At 42.6% G+C, this 13,337-nt stretch overlaps 1 protein-coding gene across 1 annotated transcript in view; it reads right to left on the bottom strand.

Annotated features, from left to right (window-relative positions):
- The window catches only part of kdm4aa (lysine (K)-specific demethylase 4A-a), a 74,645-nt gene extending 73,263 nt beyond the window's left edge, over positions 1 to 1,382 (bottom strand). The window contains exon 1 of the mRNA XM_084307968.1: positions 1,284 to 1,382. The gene's annotated coding sequence lies outside the window, so the exon portion shown is untranslated. The remainder of the gene's footprint in view (positions 1 to 1,283) is intronic.
- Positions 1,383 to 13,337: the final 11,955 nt, after the last annotated feature.

Genomic DNA, 13,337 nt, shown 5'->3' with positions numbered 1-13,337 from the left:
TCAAACGATATACAAACACTATTTAAATATATATATATAAATAAATATATATATTCGGTTTAATCTGATCCTTCACAACAGATGTTGTGTATTGTTACTTGGACTGTCTGGAGATGTCAATAGCCCTCAACCAGAGTGTGACATCTGCAAGGAAAAGTTATGTTAGCTCACTTCGGTAATGTAAACTGAAGAGACTCTTGTAAAACGAACCCTTCCACATATAACCTTAGCTGTGCATCAGATTCAGGGAATTCCTTCTCTCACGTTCAGTTTCGCCAGTCCACTAATTCTGACCTGATATTGCCAGATAATGCATCAGCTAGTATTTTTATAAACAGAGTTCTACCCAAAGCAGTGACAGATTAGGGTTCCCTGCGTCTGATTGCCCAGTCTATTTTTGTAAAAACAGAGCTCATGCTCTCTCTATCTCTGTTCTCTGGATAATACGTTTTACAGACATTGGTGATATGAACATGCTAGTTGTTTAATGCAGATAATTACAAACACTGTACGATATCTGCACTTGTTAATCAGATGTCTATGCACGTGTGTCTTGAAGCTCTTGATTCATATAAATAGGCCTACAAGTTTTTGACTAGTAATTTCTGCCTGTCATATTTAATCATTTGTGAGGGAAGTCTCTCTAATGGCAATATAATGATGCCATTTGAGACAATCTGCATAATTGATTACCATGACTGTAAGTTGGTGTACCTTGAAATTCTGGTTTGACATTTGGTGCCTTGGGTCCCAAAGAGGTACAACTCCCCTGCATTACTGAGGTGGACTGAATAGTCGATGTTTAACTACCTCAGCTCTATTTTTTTGATCAAGTTCACCATTGTCTCGTCATTTAATGAAACAGCTACTTGACGTGGTGTATTCAACGAAGTCACTATGCATTGCAAGGTGACGTTAATGCAATAATATAATGCTTAGTTTTCCTGCTAACAGAGGTTGTATTCAGTTTGTTTTTAGCTAAGTTAGCTTGCTGCTAACAGAGGTTGTATTCATTGTTTTTTAGCTAAGTTAGTTGTGGGCTAACTAACGCTAGCTGACGTTACTGACTCAACTGACTTAATGTAATGCAAATTGAAAGCAAATGCTAAGTATGCACAGATCTGACAGCTGTTCTCGTAGCTTTAGCTTAGCTAGCTGTTAGCTGAGCAGCAAACATGTCCTGTAAACACCACCGTTACTTCCTACAGGCCAACATCATCATTTGAGACTCATAGCTTTTTACAAAGGAACGTGCAGTTAAGTTGCAAACAGACTAAACTTACATGTTGTAAAGTGTGGATGAGTTGTTTTCCAAGAGAGTTCACTCTGATGAAAAAAGATAGTCCTCCATTATTTCAGCATCTCGCGCATGCGCAGTGTATGTTTGTTTACATGGAGAGGGCGTGTGTCACGTTTAGTTCAGACTAATCAAAATGCGTTATTTCGCATAGACCCCACCTCCAGAACATATTACGATAATTGTAAAAATAAAAAAATAAAAAAGCGGCCTAATCATAAGTATGTGTGGTTGAATTGCAATGGAAACATGACACTGTTCCTACATTCATCTATGATTAATTGAAAATGGGGGACCCTGATGTAAACAAGACGAAAGTCTTTCTCTGGTCTGCATCCCCTTAACAATTGTATGTATTGAGCTGTACTGTACTGTACCCATTCTGCAATCTGTTAATAAACTTTTCAATCAATCAATCAATAGATCTATAAAAGATAGCAGGGCCTGTATTTATCAAACTTCTAAGAGTAGCCTACTGACCTAGGATTGCTCAGGGCAAGAAAATAATCTGTAAAATATCTGTAAGTAGGCCTGTAGTACCCAATAATGTAATAATTTCCCAATAATGAAATAACTCCTTTAATACATTTGGCACTTAATTAATTAATCAATTGAATTTATTGATTGATTGATTGATTGAACATTCAATCTGGTTAGGTTTGGGCCCTCTTTCGAAGTCGCCCTCTTTCGAAGTCGGTTATGCTTAGAGTTTATCTGTAGTGCTGGGCGATAGACCACCAGCCCTGATTCCAAACTCTAAGCATAACCAACTTCGAAAGAGGGCGACTTCGAAAGAGGGCCTAAGCCTAACCAGTTTGAAACAAGGCGGACATTAATACAATTTGCAATCAATCAATCAATCAAACCAATAACCCACGCTCACTGCATTCTTGCCTTGAAACAGCGCACCTCCGAGCTGCTTCCACATGGAGGCAACTTTTTATTATTTTTTTGGAACTACTTTTTCTGCGGATGGTTTTGTCAATAAATCTTCAATTAATGTGTGTTTATTGTATAGCAATAAGGTTGGATGAATTAGGCCATTGTATAAAAGCATTACATCACACAACAGAGTGTGTATAGAAATTAGATGATCACGCCTATGGGGGTCTAACAACCACCCATAGGCGTGATCTAATTTCTATAACCCACTCTGTCTCGTGATGTAATGCTTAAGTAATCAGCTATATGCGATCCTTTAGCTTTGCAGCAGCAGCCACCTAGATCGCAATATTAGACTAATTTACCCCTATAACACGTGCCGTGGATATCTCCAAGTAGATCACATCGAGATAAGTAAGAATCCATACTTTCGGGCAGAGTTTGTCTGGGTGTATCCATCGTGAGGCAATAACTTTTTTGGCTGCTGTGAGGCCAGCTAGAATCAGTCTTTTCACATGTGTAAAGGTCGTTAATTGAGAAACGTCATTCAGTAGCAATACAGAAGGAGAAACAGGTATGGTCAGAGAGAAAATATCTGAGAGCTGAGAGGTAACATTTTCCCAAAAGAGCCCAACAGGAGGGCATTCCCAGTACATATGCATAAATGTTCCTGTGGCACCGTTTGAACATAAGGTACATCGAGAGTCAGGTCTGAGACCCATTAGATTCAATCGTCTAAGGGTCAGATAAGTCCTGTGAACAAAATGTTGATGAATCTGTTGGTGATCTGGGTTGCGTGAGGATAGCCGGACATTCTCCCAGACTGCATCCCAATCAAAATCTACATCCAACTCCGGGACATCCTTTCTCCAAATCGTATCCAGGGGGAGGTCCTTATACGAGGACATAAGTAAATGACGATAAAAGTCAGAAACTAAGCCTCTCGATGTCTCTTTGTCATAAAATAATTTGTGAAATCGGTGACGTTCTAGTGGGGCGTCTCATGGAACGCCATGAGCCTTCAGAGCTGCCCTTATTTGTAAATAAAAGAAAAAGGAAGTTCCGGGGAGATCATATCCGTTGGATAGATCCTGGAAAGAGCGGAGACCAGAGTTATCGAAGATATCCCCCAACGTGTGAATGCCTTTCTTTTCCCATCTAGGGTACCTAATAGGTTGTTGTCCAATAAGGAGTAAATTGTTATTAAATAGAGGGGAATGCGTGTGCCACTTTCTGGGTGTCCCGCCAAATCTGGATCACATTTGTGATAAGAGGGCCAAATCGTAAATTGCATTGCTTAATTGAAATGTCCTGAAGCCTATATGGGGACACTATCTTCTCTTCCAATGGACGCCAGGACACGGCTGCTTGAGCGTAAAACCAAGTGATCAGAGGTCTCAAAGAAAAATAATATTTGAAATCTGGAAATGCTAAACCCCCATCGAGTTTACTCCTCTGGGCAGTGGATCTCTTTAAGCGCAGGCGTTTGTTGTTCCAGACGAATTTATTTGAGGCAGAGTGCAATTTCTGCCAGTAACCAACAGGAGGAGGCAACGGAGCATGGAGCTGATAAAGTTAATTCTGGGTAAAATATTCATTTAAATTATTGACGCACAGGCTTGTAATGGATTTTTTAATTTGGACCATCTGTTGAAGTCATCCGTAATCCTGTCACCCAAGCTGGAGTAATTATACCTTACCGTCTGGCTAATAGTGGGGAATATTTCAATCCCGAGAGTGCTCCACCATAAGTATGTTTGCAGGGAGGATGGTAGCCTTCGCAGGCTCATTAAGTGGAAGGAAGGCAGATTTTGGCCAGTTGATCTTAAAGCCGGATAGGCTGCCAAACTCATCTATTACCCTGAGAAGATGAGGTAGAGAGATGGTGGGATTCTGAATAAATAAGCGTACATCATCTGCGTATAAGCTGATATGGTGATGTGTGCCCTGAATTGAAACAGGAGATATAATTTGGGATTGTCTTATGAATTGAGCTAGAGGTTCGAGGGATAAGGCGAAGAGTCCGGGACTAAGAGGACAACCCTGTCTAGAAGAGCGCGAGACAGAGAAGAGCGGCGAGCAGAACTTCCCTGTTAAGATCATGGCTGAAGGCCCTGTGTAGAGAACTTTGATCATATGAATGAAACCCTCACCTAACCCCATCCTTCTAAGAACTGCCCACAAATAAGACCACTCCAATCTGTCAAAGGTCTTCATTGCGTCGAAGGACATGACAGCTGTAGGAACTGCGACATCCTTGCTGGCATCAATCACGTGCAGTAACCGTCTGATGTTGTCAGTAACCAACTTGAAAAGAGGCAATATGCATAAAAAAAATCTATGCGAAGTTCAATGCGGAGTTCAATGTGCAGACGATAAAAAGCAGATACGTTAAAAACACAGGTAGTCTGAATTACACTTGAAAATAGTCAATATGCATACCCGTTGCTGAGATAATACAGCGTAGATAAACCTTGAGCGTTACCGTTCTGTTGGTCCGAAAAGCTGCGGTAGGCGAGTGGTAGTGTTAGCTTGGAGAGCCGGAAAATAAGAACGCCTCGTACTTAGCACACCAAGGCTCCGGGGCCTGTTATACCCCGATGCCCGTAGCCTGCTCCGCCGAGGCCGGCTCGCCCCCCTCGGCCGGGGGGGACATCATGCCGCGTCAAAGGAAGCTCTCCGCCTCGGTCGGCGATGTGAATAGGCGGTTGCAGGAAACAACTCCGCGGCCCATCTTGACTTTCAAAGTTGCAGGATAGAGTAGGAAAACATCGATGCCCCTCTCACGAGCGTATCCCATAGCCTTAGAGAAGGCCCTGGGATGCCGGGCGGTGTAATTGCTGAAGTCCGCGGCGAATCTGAGGGTATGATTACCCACGGTTGGAGGGTGTTTCCTGGCCTCTTGAAGAATAGCTTGGCGTGTATACAGTGAACCGCAGGCAGCAGAATATGAAGGCGCGTGGACGTTCGCCCCTTCTCCGGGGGACCGTTCCTGAAGATTCTGTACACCCGCTCAATCTCAGGAAGGTTGATGGACGGAAACCACTGGGGAATCATCCGTTCTAGGTAATGAATCGGCGCATCATCCTCGATGTTTTCGGGTAAGCCGTAGATTCTGATGTTGCACCTTCTATTCCGGTCCTCTAGGTCGGCCACCTTTTGTTCATAAACAAGCATCTTGTCTTCTATAGCCGAGACCTCTGTGGAGTTGGACTCAACGTTAGCCTTAACCGTGGTCATCTCTTCTTCCACTCCCGAGAGCCACGTGGACACGCTTGCTAGCTCTTCTTGGAGCGAGTCCAATCTATTAGTTAGCTTCAGCGTGCTAGCTTCAAGTTCTAGTCTAGTCCTAATAAAATCTCTGTCCACCTCATTTAATGTTCCAGTCTGGTTCGGTATTTGTTTAGTCATCACTGCGATGTGTACTGTGAGCGTATGATGTGAAATTAATGTTGTTATAAATATTAATGTGAAGTGGTCACGGAGCTCGAAAAGATCAAGCAGCCGAGCGGAAACCGGAAGCATCGAATACTATGTTTATTTTCAATTCAGAGTCCTACATTTTGTGTTTTATCGCCTACTAACACAAAGTGGTCTTAAAGGCACACGCCAACATTTTGGGAAATTAGCTTACCGTCTTCTCCAGAGAGAGACAAGAAGATATATAGATACTAGTTTCCTCTCTGTGCGTTCAGTAGAAAGCCATCTGGCTGCACGTTAACCTAGCTTAGCACAATGAATGGAAGCAGACAGTGCCGGTTAGCCTTCGGGAGAGTTTTTTTTTCTCTTTCATTTGAGATCAAGTCAAGTCAAGTCAAGAGTTTTATTTGTCACGGCATACAAGTATACAATGAAATGCGGGTGGTCTTGCCCGCAACGATGTGCAATACAGTAGTACAACATATAATAGAATCCAATAGACAACATTGTGCAATAAACAGGTAACATAGTGGGACATCACGGTATTTGTACATAGTTATTTACAGAGCATGAAGGACATGCTAGGTCCCTTGGTAGTGCAATACACTGTTACTATACTATTTTTAAAGTGACTGAAGTCACAAAGGGTCTATATTCTGTTCTGATGGATCAGAACAAACCTACTCTGCGTTGTGAATTGTGTCTCTTAAAAGCCCTATGTACTTTCAAAAACCAGCTAAGTGGTTTAAAGCGACGACAAAAAGACGGCGGTTTGAAAAGAGGAGTCAGAAAGGAAGTTATTGTAAGAATCCGGTTTTAATGGAATCCCAACATTAATAACAAAAGATTTGAATGAAAAACAATGCAATGAAACCCAATCATGCCCGATACTGTGCCATCGACCGTGGGTTTCAGACTAAAATTCACTTAAATTAAAAGAATCTCTCTCGGCTCCTCCTCGTTGTCTGTTGGTTCGCTGGTGCTCGTCTCAACGCGTCGTCGTCCTTCCGTCCAGTAGGGGAAAAGCAAGCTTCTGGTCGTGTTGTTTCTTGTTGTGTTTCTCTCTGTCTCTGAACCGCTCACTTTAAAGACTAACTCCTCCCCCAGCATTACGTCAGGAAGGGCGGACCTTTTTATGAGAGAGAGAGCTTCCAATTGGAGGACCAGTGTGGCGGCCGTTTGTAGCCCACCTACACTTCTGATTGGGTGAAACTAGGTAGCAGCCTTTGTAGCTTATCTACCAGGATATGTCCTTATTAAGGCATAGCATATAAGGCATATGTTGGCTTTTAATAGCCTGACTGTGTATTGCTGTTAGAAGATTCTTCTGTTTTTGCTCATAGTTAAACTATATATTTCTGAAGTTTAGTTTGCCCGCTAGGCAGAAATGTGTCTAAACAAGGGTTTCTTTATTGATAGTTTAAGATTAACAAGACTATCCTTGAGGGTAAATGTGTGTCATTTTCTGAGTCTTGCTTAGAAAGGAACAAAGACGCTTCCATATTTCTTAGTAAAATATAAAAGCTTCACTGTTTAGCTCTTGTCCAGTTTCCCAGATCCAATGTACAATTTAACTACATCTCTAGCATAAGAGTCCTATGGTCCAAGTGTTTGTGAGACTAGTTTGTAAGCCACCTGGCCACCGTCTGTTTGAGGTGTTTGTCTCTCCCACCATAGAGAGAGGGGGGTAGGTGGTGATCTTGGGGTATTTCCACTCCGCCTGGCGGGTGTTCCTTCCTGTTCCTGATTGTTCTATTGAGACTGTTACACTATAGCCGGCTATAAATCAACATCATATCTATTCAGAATCTATTTTTAACTTGCCAGCAGGATCTTGGGACCTTTGATATGCTAAGTTACTCTGTCCCCCGGCCTAGGCTGTGTTTACTATTGCAGAGAGACTGCCTGAGTATCGTCTTTTTACAACTCTGTGCTAATCCAACCTGTGTCCCCTCCACCCCTCCTCTCCAGGGGGGGGTTGGAGACACCGCTTGAATCAGAAATGTGTGGTGCACTGTTACCATGTTCAGCAACGACTCTGTAGCGGACGGCAGCCCTGTACATTTATACATTTTGCTTGGGAAAATACACCACATGACCTTTCTTTGTGGCCATAAGTGTGGGCGTGTGCAGCATGAGTGAGTGCTTTCTCATGTTAAAGTGGCTGCTAGTGTGCGAGCGTGCACAGCGTGTGTGTCGTGTGTGTGCTAATATGTGCTTGTGTGTGTAGGGTTCAGTGTTCTGTGACCCTCAGTGTTCATTGTTCAAGGCTCTGATGGCCTGGGGGAAGAAGCTGAGCCGAAGCCTCTCTGTCCTAGTAGCTGGTGTTCGCAGGCGTCTGCCTGACCTCAGCAGCTGGAACAGGCTGTTATTGGGGTGGTGAGGGTCTTTCATTATTCTGCAGGCTCTGGATTTGCACCTCTTGTTGTATAGAACCTGCAGGGGAGGTAGTGCAATACCCGTGGTACGCTCGGCAGAGCGCACCACTCTCTGTAGGGCCTTCTTGTCCTGTGCCGTGCTGTTGCCATACCAGGCAGTGATGTTTCCAGTCAAGATGCTCTCTACAGCTCCGGAGTAGAAGGACTGGAGTATCTTCCCCGATACTCTGAACTTCCTTAACTGTCTCAGGTAATGTCTTCAAGATAATGGTTGAAGAAGTGTGTCTTTAGTCGACGGCGAAAGATTGGACGGGTTTCGGCTGTCCTAACTGTGGTGGGAAGTTCGTTCCACCATTGTGGGGCAAGGACTGAGAATAGGCGGCTTCTCTTTGATGACCCTCCTGGAGCTCGGATAGGAGTAGGTCTGAGGCGGCCAGAAGATGCAGAGTGTAGGGGTCTTGAGGGTGTGTAGTTAGAGACCATTGACCGGAGGTAGGCGGGAGCGGTTCCCATACAAATACTTGTGGCCATGTTACTCAGAACATGCACACTATTATTGCAAAATAAGGTCTGTAAATTACAGTATAAAATAGAGAATAGAGAAAGGCATAATGTAAACAGCTAATTATTCACCACCAAAGTTTTTAGCAATGTTGTATTTCATAAATTGTATAGGCTCTGGAATCATTTTTGAGCTTCAATAAAATAATGAGGAAATATTCAATGTGCATGTAATTGAGACAAATATCACTTACAAATTATGCCTTTAAAGAAGTTACATTATCAGTAATTTTTCCTACTGACGTTTACTAACTGTTCCTTGGTCTTACTGATCAATCTGTAAACAGTTCTACTAACTCCACTCTACAAACTCTGCTAGCAGTTCCATGTAGGCTCTGTCATCCCCACTAGTGATGCAGCCCACAACTGACATAATATTTGCATGATCCATTACCACATCTGATCATTTCTATAGATGACATGAGGCAGTGTTGTGTTGGAAAGTCAAGATGTTGGAGCACATGGACTGGCAGAACTAGCAACACATTACTTTATTACCCATGTACTAACACTGTCAGTGTGTGTGTGTATTCAACTGTAAATAACACTGATACAGTATGGAACACATTTGTGGCGGTATATGAGCTATCAAACCAGCCAGGCAATACAAATTGAAAATTCAATGTCTAGCCAGATTGAAAGTGGGTCTAATTTAAGCCAGCCAACAAGCACTCTAAAGTGTGCTGCTAGTTGATAATGCCTTATATTAGGTAGCTCCAAACCACCATCAACGCCATCGATCTGTAACTTGGCCATTTTCAGCCGTGGTTTCTTCCCATTCCAAATTAACACGCTTAGCCAGCCTACTAGCACCTTGATAACCTTATTTGTTAACAGCACAGGGATCATTTGAAGAGGATATAACAGTCTGGGGAGTACATTCATTTTAACAAGAGCTATCATACCTAGCCAGGAGATTGGTAAGGGGGCCCATCTAACTAAGTCTGCCCTTATGGTGTCTAAAAGAGGGGGGAAGTTAGCCTTGAATAATGTATCAAAAGTGGGTGTTATAAACACTCCTACGTACACAAAACCGGAGGGTGACCAACAAAATGAGAAGGGCTTGTGCAGGATTGGGATGGATTTTAGCATCCCAAGTAGCATTGCTTCGGATTTGGTGAAATAGATTTTGTACCCCGAGAAGGTTCCAATGTGGAAATCATTCGGGTCAGACAAGGAATAGAAGAATTGGGTTTGGAGGCAAGAAACAGCGTTCGTGACAGGGGAGGGTTGAATTGGATGATACGAAATTGTTGTTGTTGTTTCCCGTTGTAGGGGAAAATTGCTGGACCTAAGTCCGTTAGTCAGGATTGCTGCCATTCGTGAGTTGTAGAGAACCCTGACCCAATCAATAAAGGTGCTACCTAGGCCAAATTCCACAAGTGTTAAAAATAGGTATGGCCATTCCACTCGGTCGAATGCCTTCTCCACATCGAGAGACAGCACCATGGCAGGGTGGTCAATTTCCTGGGTCATTTGGATAACATTAAACTATAAAAATAGTTTAACTGAATTGAAAGTATAAAAAGAGGCTTTTAGCACAAAATATTAAAGTTTGGGAGTCACATCGTGGCAATGGGTGACTACTCCATTCTCCAACACATTGTGTTGTTTTTAAACATGGTCATAACACAACTGGATAAAGTGCACCGTACCGTATACGGGCCATCACGTACGTTGCGAGCACTCACGGCACTTTGCGAGCGTCTACCGGCTCGGGGCTGCATTTTCAGCCGATCATGTAATATACTGTTCGAAAGTTGAATTTGCCGCCTTTCGAACGCCACCTCACTCGACCAATTGCGTGCCTCGGTTCTCGAGTTACATGATGATATGTCAGGCGAGCATATATTTACAGGCCGCGTGTCAAATGACCACATCTGACTTTAGACGCTCTAGAACTGACCAATCACTGCTGATGGCAGAAATGATTGGTGAGCGTTGTAGCCAACGAGCGTCCGCTTCCAACGATTCCCCACATGGTGGGGTGCGAGTGGGGGAAGTAGGTGAAAGTTGATGAGTGAAAATGAGTTGTGACTGAAGCTTCAGAACGCACAGAGGTGGATAGCAATTTTGTTTGTTTGTTTACGCTTTCTTTTTGTACACGGTTTACTAAAACCTTTCTCAAGCACTCATTTTTGAATGAATTTTTATAGAATGTGGACCTGTACTACATAAGGCTATGGAACCGCAGTGTTTTCCAGCTCATACCTCTATGCTGGAACTTAAAAACAGGAATCTGGCAACCACTAAAGAGAAATGTGAGTACACAAGTCCAAGTTCAAACCTCTGTTACTCTATTTCATTAGCACTAAAAGTGATTATCCTTTTTTGCTTTAGTAACTTCAAGAGTGTTACCTTTCAAAAGAGACCAGGCTCATGCATGTGCTATAATTATAAAGCTAAGCGTTGCAAAAAGAGTATGCAGTCCTCAAAAATGAAAATAAAAATGGCCACTTTTGGCCCACCTGTTAACTCTTTCGCCACCGGGTCTAGCCATCTTTGTTTCTACTGCGCCACCGCTCTAAGAGATAGGGATGCGTGGCAGTGTTTGCAGGGCTATATCTATATTCTATATTATAGCTATGGAGACAATACTATGGCTTATTTGACATCAACTATCCATCGTTCAACATGTGAAAAATAATATTTTTTTTCATACGTTTGCGTGTTATACCGTGGTGAATATTGTAGTTTCAGAGTGATCCTGGCTAATTCCTGAAAATGGCGCTATGGAGCAATACGTGAATTTTGCTAAAAGCGTTGCTCGCCTGGACATGCTATTATTTCCAATTCAAAGGTATATAATAGGTATTATGTTTCATCATGAATGCATGAAGGGGGGGGGGGGGGGGGTTATGCTTTGATCGTCACCAACGGCATATGTTTTGGAGTACGTTACACAGGCATGCGTTGCTCATGGGATGGGGTTGCACACCGTGCAACCAGTCTGTGAGCAGAAGCACGCGCACGCACGGATGTGCGCACGCACATGCACGGATGTGCACGCGCATACACACAGGAATGCGCTGCTCGACTGATGCCCCAACTCGCTAAGTACTACTTTGCATAACAATACGGACGGTCGTCAGGTGTGTTCAATACGTTCTCAGATACATTCACACAACTTTTGAATGAAATGTGTTACATTCCATTCGTAGAGGCAATTAGGCACTGTCTTTAGTCTGTGTATGCGAGGGAACATTTATGCGGGAGCGCACGTGCATGTGGCATCATTAAAACATAGTGCAACCAGTCGTCCCATGAGCAACGCATGCCTGACGTTACATATGATTGTTGTGATCGATGTGAAATCATGGTTGGATCAAAGTAGGATTGATGTCATTATAGTCCTTACCTTTACTAGGAGGTATCCCAAAAAGAATATTCCAATTGTCTGATCGCGATTTCCAGTATTGGTGTCCATCGTGTCCCCAACATAATCCGGCACAACACGCGTTTCAATGTAATCGGGTGAACCGCTAGACTTGCCTGACCCAAGTTCAACACACCTGCATGTGTTTCGTTTAGTGCTGTCAATCGATTAAAATATTTAACTCGATTAATTGCATGATTGTCCATAGTTAACTCGCGATTAATCGCAAATTAATTGCATTTTTTTGTTCTACCTTAAACAGATCTTTTTCAAGTTCCAAGTTGTAATACTCTTATCAACATGAGAGTCAACAAATGCTTGCTTTATGCAGCCATTTAACACAAAAGGATGACCCTCATGCATTGCAAATTTGCATCAAATTCAAAACAGAGTGATGCACAAAATAACTTAAAAGAAAATAATAATTTAAAACAATGAATAAAGTGTGCATGAAATAATAGGGGAAAGAAAACGTTAGGAACTTGTTACATTCACCCACACAAGGGCCGAGTAATCACACCCCCCCCCTCTCTCTCTCACTCACACACACACTCTCCCAGCTCTCTTTCTCTCTTTCCCCTTCCTCATCTCTCTCACCCCCCTCTCTCTATATATATATCTCACACACACACACACACTTCAGAAACAAACATAGTATCAATGAGAGCATCAATAATACACCTGAGTGAAGTAAAAAAAAGAAGAAAAAAAAGTAAAAGAAATTTTTTTTTTCTGGTGATAACGCGTTAATACTGCGTTAACTTTGACAGCCTTAGTTTCGTTAAAACATTTTAAACACATCTTTTTAGAGTGAGTGTCTTGAGTGTAGAAAGGAACAAATGAAAACCTGCTTCTCTTTAATTTCATTAAAAACCCAATTATTCAACTTTATTAACACCAAGGCCCCCACCCTCCTATTTCTTTATTTTATTTAACAAATAGAAAACATATGGTGTTTACAACAGATTGAACCGCTACAGCATGATTAAAACACAAAGTGAAATTAATCCTTTCTTCGATGTGGTCCCACTCGTCCAATTCACTTCACAGGAGTCACATCTCCATCTGTGCCACAGTGACACAACAGTACAGCCGTTATAAACGAGATTCATCAATATTATAAGAGTTGGTTTATCAGGGGTTGTTGTCTGCAGTCTATAGCTCAAAGTTATCCATTTGCAAATGGAAAGGTGCAGTTGACAGATCAGCAGTGATATCACTTGAATACTTTCCATAGTAGGTGATGCTATAGTCCATGTAGTCCAGGTAAACTGGTCAGAACCAGAGAGAGAAGGTGCTTTCTTAATCTTAGGTGCTATGGTTTTTTAAGTCCAACTCATGCCCATGTCAACTAAATAAGTTGAACAGAAGTCCCACAGGAGACACAGAACCCAGGATCCCCAAAGTTGCTCAGGAAACACAG

Source organism: Notolepis coatsorum, assembly GCF_963971535.1.
Source record: "Notolepis coatsorum genome assembly, chromosome: 2".
NCBI lineage: Eukaryota > Metazoa > Chordata > Actinopteri > Aulopiformes > Paralepididae > Notolepis > Notolepis coatsorum.
This window is presented reverse-complemented; position numbering and strand designations above follow the sequence as displayed.